A 13,575-nucleotide genomic window follows, 5' to 3' on the forward strand; every position below is an offset into this window, starting at 1 on the left:
TTGACGACCCTTGAAGTCTGAAGTTCTATGAAGATAGACCTTTAGGCATTCTACTGGACATAGAGATGCATCTTCTTTCAGAGGGCAGATTCTCCAGGGACCCCACCTGTTGGTGGGTAACTCATTCTTGGCGAGAAACGTAGGATCCGGAAACAGGTTTAGTTCTCCCCCATCCAGGAACTGAACACGACCTGCCTCTCTCGAGAGGCTACAATCTCACTAACCCTGGCCCCGGACGCGAGTGCAAAATAGGAAAATAACTTTTTGTGTCAAATCCTTTAACGCACACTCTTCATTGCTCAACAGAGAAGCGAAATGAAGAACTTGTCTAAAGACCATGAAATGGGCTTTGGAGGTGCTGAAGGTCTGAGCCTAGCACAGGCTTTCGGGACTTTATTAAAGATCTCGTTACCTAGGTCGACCTGGAAGGCATATAGAATGGGTCTTGTCAAAGCAGATTTACACGCTGAAATCGTGTTCGCTGCCAACCCTTGACCATGGAGGTGGAGAAGAAAGATAAGCAGAAGTCTGTCAAGATCTCCTGCGGAATCTTCGCCTTGACAAAAGGCCACCCATTTTCTCCAAGATGACTCATATTGCCTTCTAGTAGATTTGCACTTATATTCCTCAAGGAAGTCTATACTGGCTTTCGAAATCCCGAAACGCTTTCTCACCGCTAGGGAGAGAAAATCATGAGCTGCAGGGTCCGGGTTTTCTGTAATGAAGCGCAGACAGTTGACTTCTGGACTCGCTGGGTCAGAACTGGATCTGGTAGTGGTACAAACTTCAGCTACAGTTCCAATGCCAGGAGGAACCACACGCTGTTCGGCCACTTGTGGGCCACTATTGCCGCTACCCCCTTGAAGGATCTCAGTTTGTTGAGGACCCTCAACAGAAGATTGTGAGGAGGGAACAGATAAATCTTGGACCATCTGTTCCAGTCGAGGGACATCGCGTCCACTGTTTCCGCTAAGGGGTCCTCGTACGGGGCACGTACAGGGGCAACTTCTTGTTGTCTTTCGTCGCAAAGAGGTCTATCTGCAGTTCTGGGACTGATTCAGAATGAAGGAGAATGATCCTGCGTCTAAGGACCATTCCGACTCTATCGGTGTGAACCTGGATAGAGCGTCAGCTGTCACATTGCGGACTCCTTGAAGGTGAACTGCCGACAGGTACCACTCCTTCTTTTCCGCCAATCGGAAGACGGCCAACATAACCTGGTTGAGAGGTGGTGACCTCGATCCTTGTCGATTCAAGTATCTCACAACTACCTCGCTGTCTATCACCACCTTATGTGGATCGAGTGACGCGGGGAGTCTTTCTTTAAGGTAAGAGCACTGCCCTAGCTTCTAGAAAGTTTTATGTGAAAGGTCTTGAATAGCCTGGACCAAGTCCCCTGGACTTTTTTCCAATGAGAGTGACCTCCCATTCCTCCTTCAAGGCGTCTGAGTGAATCGTCACCGACGGGGGAGGTGGCTGAAGAAGAACCAACTTCTTTAGATGTCTGGTTTGGGACCAATGCCTGAGAAGAGTACTTAGCCGAAGCGGCTGGTCTTCTCAGATCTCTTCACGCGTTTGATGCATAACTTCTCCAAACTCCGATTGCATCCTTTAGCTGTGCTCTTAGCACTGGGTCTGTCACCGAAGCAAACTGGAGAGAGCGCAGTACTCTCTCCTGCTCGTGTCTTTATATCCTTTCGGAATCTTGAAGTCTCTTGACAGAACCCGCTATCTCTTTCCTTTTCTTCGCCGGGGTGGAGAAACGGTGTGACAAAAGGTCCCAGTGGATTCCCAGCCACTGGAACTTTTGAGATGGAGAAAGTCGAGACTTTTTCTGTTGATCTTGAAGCCTAGGTACTCTAGGAACTGGATCACTTGACTGGAAGCTTGCAAGCATTCTGTCTCGGATGCTGCCCACACCAACCAGTCGTCCAGGTAGGCTACTACCTGAATTCCCTTCTTTAGGCGTAATTGTTTGAGAGCTACGCTCGCAAGCTTCGTAAAAATCCTTGGGGCTATGTTTAGCCCGAATGGCATGGCTCCGAAGGCGTATAGTCTTCGTTGTAGCCTGAACCTAGGTAGGGGGAGAGTCGATGGCTAATTGGAATGTGCCAATAGGCGTCTAACAAGTCAATAGAGACGGAATATGCCCTCTTGGGCAGTAAGGTCCTTATGTGTTGCAGTGTTAGCATTTTGAATTTGCAATTCACTATGAACTTGTTGAGTGGCGACAAGTCCAGAATGACTCTGAGCTTTTCCGAGTCTTTCTTGGGAACACAAAACAGCCTCCCTTAGAAATTGATGGGCTTCACCCTTCGGATCACCTTTTTTCTCCAACAGTTCTTGAACGTACTCCTCCATAACGGGGGTGGAGTGTTGGAAAAACTGAAGGCACGGGGGTGGAGTGCTGTACCAGCTCCCGCCCAGTCCATTCTTGAGTAGGCTGTGGGCCCAGGGATCGAAGGTCCACCGATCCCGAAATTTCAGAAGTCTCCCTCCTACCGGTATCACCTCACTTGGACTGCCGTCCTGAGGTCTTGCCTTCCTGACCACGACCACCCCTGAATCCCCTTCCCCTTGAGGGGCATCTAGACGAGCCTCTGGCTGCTCCTCTAGGCTTTGCTCGAAAGGAAGTAGACTGCCTTTCGAACGCTGGGGTGAATGCCGTGGACTGTGTCGACACGGCCTGGGGTACCCACTGAAAGGTGGTCGGGGTTTTTGCCACGATCTGGGGCACTGGGGGCAATGGCAATTGCAGTTGCTGTTGCTGTCTAAAAGGCTTGGCTAGCCGAGACGGTAGCCTAGTCCTCATAGTCTTCCTCTTTGGTTGAGGACCCTCATCCGGGGAAGACTTTCTTTTGATAGCCAGGCCCCACTTCTGGAGAAGGTTTCTATTCTCCAAGGCGGCCTTATCAACAACTTCTTTGACCAAGTCGGTAGGGAAAAGGTCTTTTCCCCAAATGTTGGAGGAGATTAGTTTCTTTGGCTCGTGCCTCACCGTAGCCGAGGTAAACACGAACTCCCTACAAGCTCTCCTTGCCTTGACGAAGCCATAAAGGTCCTTCGTCACTGTGGCCAGATGAGGCTTGGCCACTACCATGAACATTTCATGGACCTTGGGGTCACTTGCCATCGTCTCAAGAGTAGTCTGAAGAGACATTGAGGCAGACAGTCTTTCTTTTGTATCGAACTCACTTCGCAAAAGAAAGTCAGACAGCTTAGGGAGGTCCTTGCCGAACTGACGTCCGGCAATATCAGCCTCCAACTTTCCCACTGAGAACGTAAGATGGACGTCCTTCCAGTCTTTGTGGTCCATAGGCAGGGCCAGCGACAAGGGTTTACACTCCTCTAGGGAGGGACAAGACTTGCTGGCCTCGATTGCTTTTAGTACAGCCAGAAACCCTTTCTGTAAAAAGGGGAAGGCTCTAGTAGGCGAGGACACAAAGGAAGGGAGCTTCCTATTCAATGCGGCTACCTTTGAGTTAGAGAAGCCCCTCTCTTTCATCGAGGATGAAAGTAGAGCTTGAGCCTTAGCATGGTCCATCACTATGACCTCCTTCGGCTCTGTCTCCTCCTTTGAAGCTGGTTCCTTCCTCAGCCGGACATAACAGTCCGGATATGATGCCTTGCTGGGCCAGAATTCCACCCTCCAGGGGAACTGAGCCCAGCTTATCCGAGATGACGATCTTTCCAGTCGTCATCGGCATGTGCTCAGCATACCTCCATGGGTTAGCATCTGAGCACAAGGGAAGGTCTTTCACATTGAGCTTTTTCTGGGGCCCATGTGATTCTGCAAGGCACTGCATTCGCAGTTCCATTGCAGCCGCCTTCTCCTGATTCTCCTTCTGCATTTGTTGGATCATTCCAACAATAGAAGAGAGGGCCTGTCCCAGCTATACTGGGAGACCGGCCGATATAGAGGGGCTTGAACTTCATCCTGGGCTTCTGCCAGGAGGTCTTCCTCCTGACACCCGTCCACATCAGACATCCTGTCATCTAGCTGGATGTCTTGCATCGCGACTGCGACTTCAGCATCCACCTGGATCTGAACTTAGGGGATCTCCTCTTGAGGCTGGGGAATCACTGCATCAGCTGATGCCTTAGGGAAAGGATACGCCCTCATCTTCTCACTTGGAAGATAAGGGCCAGAAGTGTTCTTTTGGAAGCCCCTTACCCAGGAATGAAGCTTCTTCCTAGCTATTTAAATGTCTCAGTCATCAGGTTAGTGCACACAGTACATACCTGAGGGTCCCAATACCGGAGATCATCCTTGGAGACAGCGTATGCTGCGTGTCTCCTACAAAACTCATGTCCGCAGAGGTTCTTGCTGCTGACATTGCAGAAAGCACTTCCCCACTTCGGAGTGTCCTTCTGTAAAGAGAAGAAATTTCCATGAGTATCAAGTGAACTATGTATCACTGGATATGCATAGTATAGCATAACAATTCAGAAAGGAAAGACACACACTTGTGTTTCCCTCACAACCCATTGTTGCAGCCTTCCAGATAATAAAATCAAAATGGTTTATCTCTTCTAGAGTAACCAATGCAAGGTTTCCAGAGGAAACAGGTGGAGCTCACACCTAAGCAATGATTTTAAAATCCTGGATAATAGACAGGGAAGAACTCAGCTTCCTATCTGTAGGGCAACAGCAAAGGGATGTGCAAGAAAAAACAATAGTGTTAGAAGACACAGTGCTGTACCAAAACCCTTACCCTAGTTTTCTTCTTACTGTATATGTTATACTGAAGAATACTAGTACAGTATAGAGGGATGTGTGCCGGCCTGCCTTTGCCGGCCGGCACACACCACAACTAGCTTTAAAGTATACTACTTAACAGCTATAAGGCGGCAGCACTCTGGTTCAAATGCCTGTGCCGGTCGGCAGCAACTGCCGGCCGGTAACAGCCAGTGTTGGCCGGCAATGGCTGCCGGCCAGCAACTACACAAGGTAGTACCCAGCTGCCGGCCACACTCTCGGTGACCGGCAGACAAGGGCTGACATAAGCCGGCCGGCAAAGGTACAAGACCGATGCCAGCCGGCAGCAAAAGAACCAGAGGACTACACCTGCCCGGCTGCCGGCCTCATAGGCCGGCAGCCGGGACAGGTACAGCACTTAGAAGAAAAATAGAATGGATGTCGGGATAAGAGTGTACACAACCTCCAAGCCCGGCAACCGAAAGAGTGCATATAAGGAAGGGGAGAAACTAATTCAGGCTTCCTTGACCAATGCCGTCCGGCTCTGCCGGCAGGCATGGATGAGGGACCAAGAGAGGTCCGGGCAGCACTCGAAAACATAAGACCCTTGCCGGCCAGCAGCTCTGCCGGCCGGCAAGGGGCTGAGTCAATTCCACATCCTAACCTATACTAGGTCCAGATGTAGAACGACGTACAGTACAGTAAGACCCCTGCCGGCCAGCTCTGCCGGCCGGCAAGGGGCTGAGTCAATTCCACATCCTAACCTATACTAGGTCCAGATGTAGAACGACGTACAGTACAGTATAAAGAAAGAGGGGGAAGGGACAAGAGGGTCCTGCCAACCTTGCTTTAGTGACAGATCACCCGCAGCCAAGAAACTTATCTTAGCCTAAGGGAGATCTAAGGGGAAAGGCCAGCAATACTTGCCAGCTTCCAAAGCACCAAAGCAAGGAAGGCGTTGCTACTCCCAAGGGAAGAACTTATCCTCCCGCGAGAACAGCAACAGGACTAGTTTGGTAGATCACAAAAGAAGGAATCATATCCACAGAAACCTTCGGTAGTGACCTAAGGGAGCTAAGCTCCCTTTGTATGTGTTAGGTCAGCGAGGGGGACTCACCCCAAGCCAGACAACACAGACTCAGACTAAAAACTCTGTTGTTCTGTCCCTCTTGAACCATAACTACAGGAACAGGAAGGTACAGTAACACCCTAGTATAGTTTTATCGAAAATAAATTCGGAAAAAACCACTTAGGGATAAGCCCGAGGCTTAAACAGAGGGAAAGGGATTGCATACCTTCTCCGAAGAAAAGAAAGCAACCGGGGAGTATGATAAAGTATACTAAGGCTCCATAAGCAACTAGCCTAGGCACCAAGAGAATCGATTACCTAATTCACCGAAACTCTCTCGTATACTATCTTGGAAATATTCCACATAGTCTAAAATGTATAAAATATAGCCTAAAGCTTCAATAAAATTTTAATTACACTCGGAAAAACCATAATCATGCATGAAGTACTAGGACCAAACGACTAGGCTACATGGCCTAGCGTAGGCCAGAATGGCGAATACTTCGCCAAATAATACTAAGCACGAAAGGAAATCCTATGTAATGCTAAATAGCTAAAATTTATTAAAGCAAAACAACCAGGAATGTCGCTCTGACTATCTAACTTATACCTAGCGAGCGACAGCGTCCAAGACGCCTCTGGTAGGCTACGGCTCTTGTATCAAAGATTAATCCTATTAATCACTCAAAATTTTACCAAGAGCCTACATTTATACATAACAGACACTATACTCAACTTATCAGAGGCCGACGAAGAGGAAGAAGCCATGAAAAGCAGAATAAATCCAAGATTTGCGAGAAAAACAGGAAAAAACACCGAGTTGTTAAGCTACGCAAAAAGGAATACAGATGGCGCCAGGATTGGCGCCAGGCACGCATACGAATCGGGGGATAGGGAAGCCTTGGGAGCGGCTCCCCTTTTTCTTTCCCGAATTCGTATCTCGCCAATCACCTCCTACGAGACGAAATCTCTGTCCAGGATGTAGATTGCCATGTGACGTGTCTAGAATACGTCCTCTGATATGTCGCGATATCCCTTTCACGAGGGATACTCGCTCCAGGAGTTAGAATTCTGGTACCTTAAGGTAAATTCTCTGGGAATATCGCCGTAGTTGTAATATACCCTAGGAAGCTACCCTATAGGAACTTCCATCAGGACGACATGGCTTGAGCCCAAAAATATATATATGTGTGTGTGTGTGTGTGTGTGTATAGATTGTTATGCGTATAATTTTATCATATATATATATATATATATACAGTATATATATATATATATATATATATATATATATATATATATATATATATATATAAATATATATATATGAATATTTATAAATATTTTTATGTATATGTATATGCATGAAGAGGCAAAGCAGATGCTCTAACAATTGATTTAATAATAGATAGAAGAGAGTTAAAGTAGTTAAACTCCATGAAATTTACACTAAATGTCTGCAAGAATTCTCTATATTTGCAGCTTGGAAAAACTTTATGATTATACTAATTCACAAAAAAGCCGATACAAAAAGACTTGAAAAATTACCGTTTAATAAGTTTAATCTCCGTAATTAGGCCAAATAGAAAGACAGCTTGGCAATACACCATGAGAGCAGACAGGCTTTAGAAGTGGATATTCAACAACTGAACATATCCATGTAATTAACCAGCTAATGGGAAAATCAACGGAGTATAACAAACTATATGTACATCATCCTTGGGCTATTAGAGAGCTTCTGATTCTGTCAAACTAGAAATAGAAGAATGTTATGTTGAAACACTTGAAGATATATATATATATATATATATATATATATATATATATATATATATATATATATATATATATATATATATATATATATATATATATATATATAAATTACAGCAATCCTAAAATTTCATGAAGGTATTGACAAAATTCCGATTGAAAAAGGAGATAGACGGGGAGACCTTATCTCTCCTAAACTATTCATAATTTGCTTAGAAGATGTTTTTAAGAATTTAGATTGGGAAAATGTAGGAATAAATATTAATGACGAGTACCTTAAATACTGAGGATATACACATAATATAATTTTGTTTAGTGAATTATGGAATGAATTACAAAACATAATAGAAGATTTAAATAGAGAAAGCAGAAAAGGAAGGACTGGAAGTCAATATGAGTAAAACTAAGATAATGTTCAATGGAAATGCAGAGAGACAACAAATAAGAGTATTGGACAAGGCGATAGAGATTATTAATGAATATAAGTACTTAGGCCAGAGAGTAAGTGTTCCCCCTAGGATACGAGACCGAAATAAAAAAAGTGGACAAGCATGGAATGGGGAGCCTTTAGTAAACAAAATGAGATTATGAAACGTAAAATGGCACTTTCTCTAGAAAGAAAAGTATTTATTGTGATGATTGTATCTTATTAACTTATGCATCAGAAACTTGAAGCCATACTAAATCCTTGGGTCAGAAGCTAGTTACAATTCAAAGAGCTATGGAAAGAATAATAATGGAAATAACACCAAGAGTCAGAAAAAAAGAGTAAATTATATAAGAGAGCAAACTAAAGTAGAGGATATTCTAATAACATGTAAGCAAAAGAAATGGTCATGGGTAGGATAAATAATGAGAATGACAGACAGTAGATGAATTGTAAAAGAACCTGGGTAAGGGAGAGATGATGATGGATTGACAAACTAATAAAGTTTGCCGGCGTGGACTAGCACAGAAGGACCATATACAGACTCAAGTCAAAGGATATCTCTGAAGCCTTTGTTCTGCAGTGGACTTGCAACGGCTGACGATAGTGATATGTATGTATTTATATATACAGTATTTATATATTTATATATATATATATATATATATATATATATATATATATATATATATATATATATATATGTGTGTATATATATGTATATATATATATATATGCACACATATACATACCCATATATATACATACATATATACTTACACTTATATATGTATATATGAATATACAGTATATATATATATATATATATATATATATATATATATATATATATATATATATATACAAATATATGTATGTATATATATACAGTAGATATATATATATATATATATATATATATATATATATATGTGTGTGTGTGTGTGTATCTATATATATACACAGATATATGCACATATAAACGTATAAATATATATGTATATATACATATATACATATATATATATATTTATGTATATATATATATATATATATATATATATATATATATATATATATATATATATATATATATATATATGTGTGTGTGTGTGTGTGTGTATATATATAGATACATTCACACATACACACACACACACACATATATATATATATATATATATATATATATATATATATATATGTGTGTGTGTGTGTGTGTGTGTGTGTATGTATCTGTGTGTACATAGTTACCCGGTTTAGCCAAGGTGTAGGATTAAAAGAGTAATGTTAGTATATGCAACTGGTCGATCATTGTATGTTATCTTTGTGATGACTCGTTCTTTTTAACTCTTAGACGCTCTTATCACCAATTATTCCATTTGTGAATACTGCATCTGGGAAGATGAAACCTCTCCTCAGTTAAGGTGATGTTATTTGTAATAAAGGGAGCCAAACTTTCCTTCCACAGCAGTATAATCCAGGAGGTTCATTCTTCCATTTCACAGCACCACAGTGATTACATTTTCGTTCCATCAAGCCGATTTGTACTACCTCTTCTATTTCAGACCGATATCTTGGGTCATAGGTGAAGGTACCAAGGCGCCATCGTTCTGCATTGAATGGGCGTGCTCTAACTTCCGCATGCCTGACACTATCAATATGGTAATTATTCTCTTCCTTTTCCTGTGTTTGTTGGTTTTGCAGAGCTATCATTCTCTGTTTGTTAGTCTGAAGTCGAGTTATTCATTTATTTCTTTTTCCTGATTTCTTAGTGCTGTAATTCTTTGTTGATTATTTCAAAGACGAGAATTTCTTTGGTTTTTGTCCTCATATTAAATAGTAGCGGCCATTTTGCTGGCATTAATGTACCCTCTATGTCATTTTTATGAGGGTGAGGTTTCTGCTTGCCCCTATAGCTCTCTTCAGGGAGATTTAGAGATTTCAGACCACTTCCATTGTCTTTCCCGGAAATTCTTACATAAGAACACGCTTTTGGATTTTACACAGAATTGTATATGTTTGGGTTTAAAGTGGGTGGGGTTCTGCCCACCCTACCTCCCTTAAGGGGGTACTTAGAGATTCGGGATCACTTCTATTGACTTCCTTGGAAAATGTTCCATAAGAATACACTGTTATTTCTTATATTAAATTGGATATATCTGAAGTTTTAAGAGGGTGAGGATTTTTGGCCTCCATTGCTCCCTTAGGGGACACTTCGAGATACGGAACCACTTGCATTATCTTCCTCGGAAAATTTTACATAGGAATACAACTCTAGTTTTAATGTACATTTTCTAACCTCTCTTTTTACAGGGAACACACGCACAGACACAGATATTACCTTCATATATACATATATATATATATATATATATATATATATATATATATATATATATATATATATATATGTATATACATATACATATATATAGACAGAATATATATATATATATATATATATATATATATATATATATATATATATATATATATATATATATATATATATATATATATATATATACATATATATATATGTGTGTGTGTGTGTCTGTGTATAAAATTAATATATATGCATTTATAGTGTAAATTTTTCTATACACACACACACACACACATATATATATATATATAAATATATATCTATATATATATATATATATATATATATATATATATCACAAATATTGGAATTTGAAAGAACATTACGGTACCTAAACTATTAAGAAAATTTACAAGATTACTGTTTGGCCTTGAAAAATAACCAAGTAACAGATAACAGATAGATTTGTATGGGAAGCATAATGTAGGAGGAGTCCGTAGATCCAGTTTTTTTATGAAACGATAATGGGGAAAGTTTTCAAGTAAAGGGATAAAGCTGTATTGGCTTGCGATAAGTTATGAAAAAAAAATAATGGAGAAACAATGCGAAAGGTAATAAAGATACGAAATGAAGTCCATTAAAAGCATGTATGATAGATTAAAAACATATTATGAAGCTGATTCGACAGCGAATTGTTTAGATTAAAAGTTTGTCTAGGGCAAGCGTTTGCTATTTTTATATGATTGTTTAAAATCCTTGAGGATATAATGTGAAAAGGAAGAGAACGGAAAGTATTCATTCGATCAAAATTGGGGGATGAGATACTGATTTCTGAAAGGACTCTGAAATAGAATTATCTTTGTTTTTTTTTTCCTGTGATATAATATTGATTGGGGATAACCGGAGACTACTTAAACCAGTGAAGAAACTTACAAATCTTTGCTGGAGGAGAGATTAGAACAAAACCAGGGAGGCGGTACAACTAGTACTGATAGTGACGGTAGACATAGGGAAAAGATTAATATGATATATACTGTATATATAAGACTTTAAGCTATAAATAATGGATTATGGTGTGTTTGGAAAAGAGGCTAGCCATAAAATTGCTACAGCAAGAAAGGTAGCAGGATGAGGACAAAATTGAGAAAAAAAAAAAATAATTTTCTCTGAAAATCCAATCTATAAGGGCGACAGGAAACAGGTTGAAGCATTCAAGGTTAGTAGTTCGTTTTATATTTGTGGCAAACAGAGTATAAAAAGTTTGAGAAATCAAGAGATACTTAAAAGAATTTCGAAAAAAGTTAGCTATTAAATGGTTTGATCATGTGAAAAGAATGGAGAACTATCGACTGGCTCATTTGTAACAGCGGTGCTTATAGAGATTAGCCTCCCTCATCGACCTAATCAGAAATGAACTTTTACAGACTCTTCCTTAGCATCAGCAGCATATAATACACATCGGACGAGTGTGATATACCTCCTTTTCTGCCAGATGAACGATAATATAATCTCTTCTAACTGACGTAGTTTTTCTGTTATTCAGTATCACACCCTACTGGTTGCATGATTCATTATTCTCCTTTATTTTCCCGAGCAAAAATGAATAGAGAAGCAATCCTTCAAAACCATTGGGGAATAAGGACTCAGTTAAGCTTAATGGATTATCATCAGCAACCACTCAATTAATTTACACTTAAAAAACGTTAATGAAATCATAGTACCTAATATTCAACTCCTATGCTAAGAAATTTATAGCTATGTACCACAAGATAAAGTAGCGTGACCGACGAATAGTTTATTATACGTATTATGACTGTTGAAAAAGAAAAATGGTTATTCACTGGAAGCACCATGGAATGTGCAAAGCATTCTTGACGAAGATAATTAGTGAAGGAATAAACTGAGATCTAAACATAAGATACTGACCAAATAATAATTTACGCTGAAGCATGACAACGAAAAAATAATTGTCTTCGAGAGATTATGGCCACCAAACAAAAATCTAACTGAGAAATTTCGCAGGAACTCAGCAAAAGAAATGACGTACTGCATTTTTCTCCCACTGCGAAAACTACTGAAAACATTTTCTCGGAGTTCCGATAACTTCCAAATGTTTTAGGAAAGCAACGATATTATTGTGCGTTGAGTTTTGCAGTTATGCACAATATTATCGAGGAAATAAAAATTTAGCGAGACCAAAGCGTTTAGTTTATCCCTTTGTATTTATGAAGACAGGAACATACCTGTATCTATTGCAGATATTTCTTTGATATGAATCCTTTGATACAAATAGTTCATATCGAGAAAATAAGATCAAGAATCAGGATGTTGCGCTGAAATGACTTTAGCTGGGAGATTATAACTACGACTTAAATATAACTTAATACATCTTTGTGTTATATACCTCCTTTAATCTAGGCTAATTACATGTAAAGTAACCTAGATGGAGAAATATGGAATTCTACAAGCAGATTTTCTTTATATTCGTTAACTCTAAGTGTGTTGCCCCCATAAATTATTAAATTGTACGAACATGAATATTATTGAGTATAATTTATGTGTTTTGTATTCAGTGATGTAATTTTTATTACATGTTATCCTTTTTTTTTTTTTTTTTTTTTTTTTTTTTTTTTTTTTGAGGAAATATAACATCTCGATGTTACGTTCAACTGTTGTACACAATGTTGTACTCAAAAGGATCACGAAACAATAGCAAAACACTAAGAGAAAAGGAAAATGATAGCCAGCAAACATAAAATTTAAGTATATTTATTATTTAACACAAGAATTTACAGTATTATAAAATATCCACTGAATACACACGGCACACCAATCCTCAATAATATACCTAAGTTCTCATGAAGAAGCAGGTCTTGAGCTAACTTCACAAACTTCTATGCAACGAGGAACAGATGACGTTGCTTCGTTTCAGATGTAAAAGTTTGATATGTAGGAACACAGCTTCTGACGTTGAACAGATGAAATTTTGAACTCCCTTATCTTCTTCAAGATATTATGTCGTTGCAAGTTCAGTAACAAATTCCAGATTACAGTGGATGTAGCTGAAATGTCTTCAAACACCAGCAGTGTATGAGTCTAGTCTGGCCTCTCCCGCTTGACACTTGTCCTTTATATTAAGAGGGACCAATACTCCTTAATGTTCCTGACGGTCAAGAGGCGCCCAGGACAAGCATTACACAACATGACGCCACGCCACGAACCCACTCTAGAATCATCTTGTATAACTCACGCCCGTCAGAGGTCTGGCGCCAGAGCAA

This window comes from Palaemon carinicauda, chromosome 15, assembly GCF_036898095.1.
Source record: "Palaemon carinicauda isolate YSFRI2023 chromosome 15, ASM3689809v2, whole genome shotgun sequence".
NCBI lineage: Eukaryota > Metazoa > Arthropoda > Malacostraca > Decapoda > Palaemonidae > Palaemon > Palaemon carinicauda.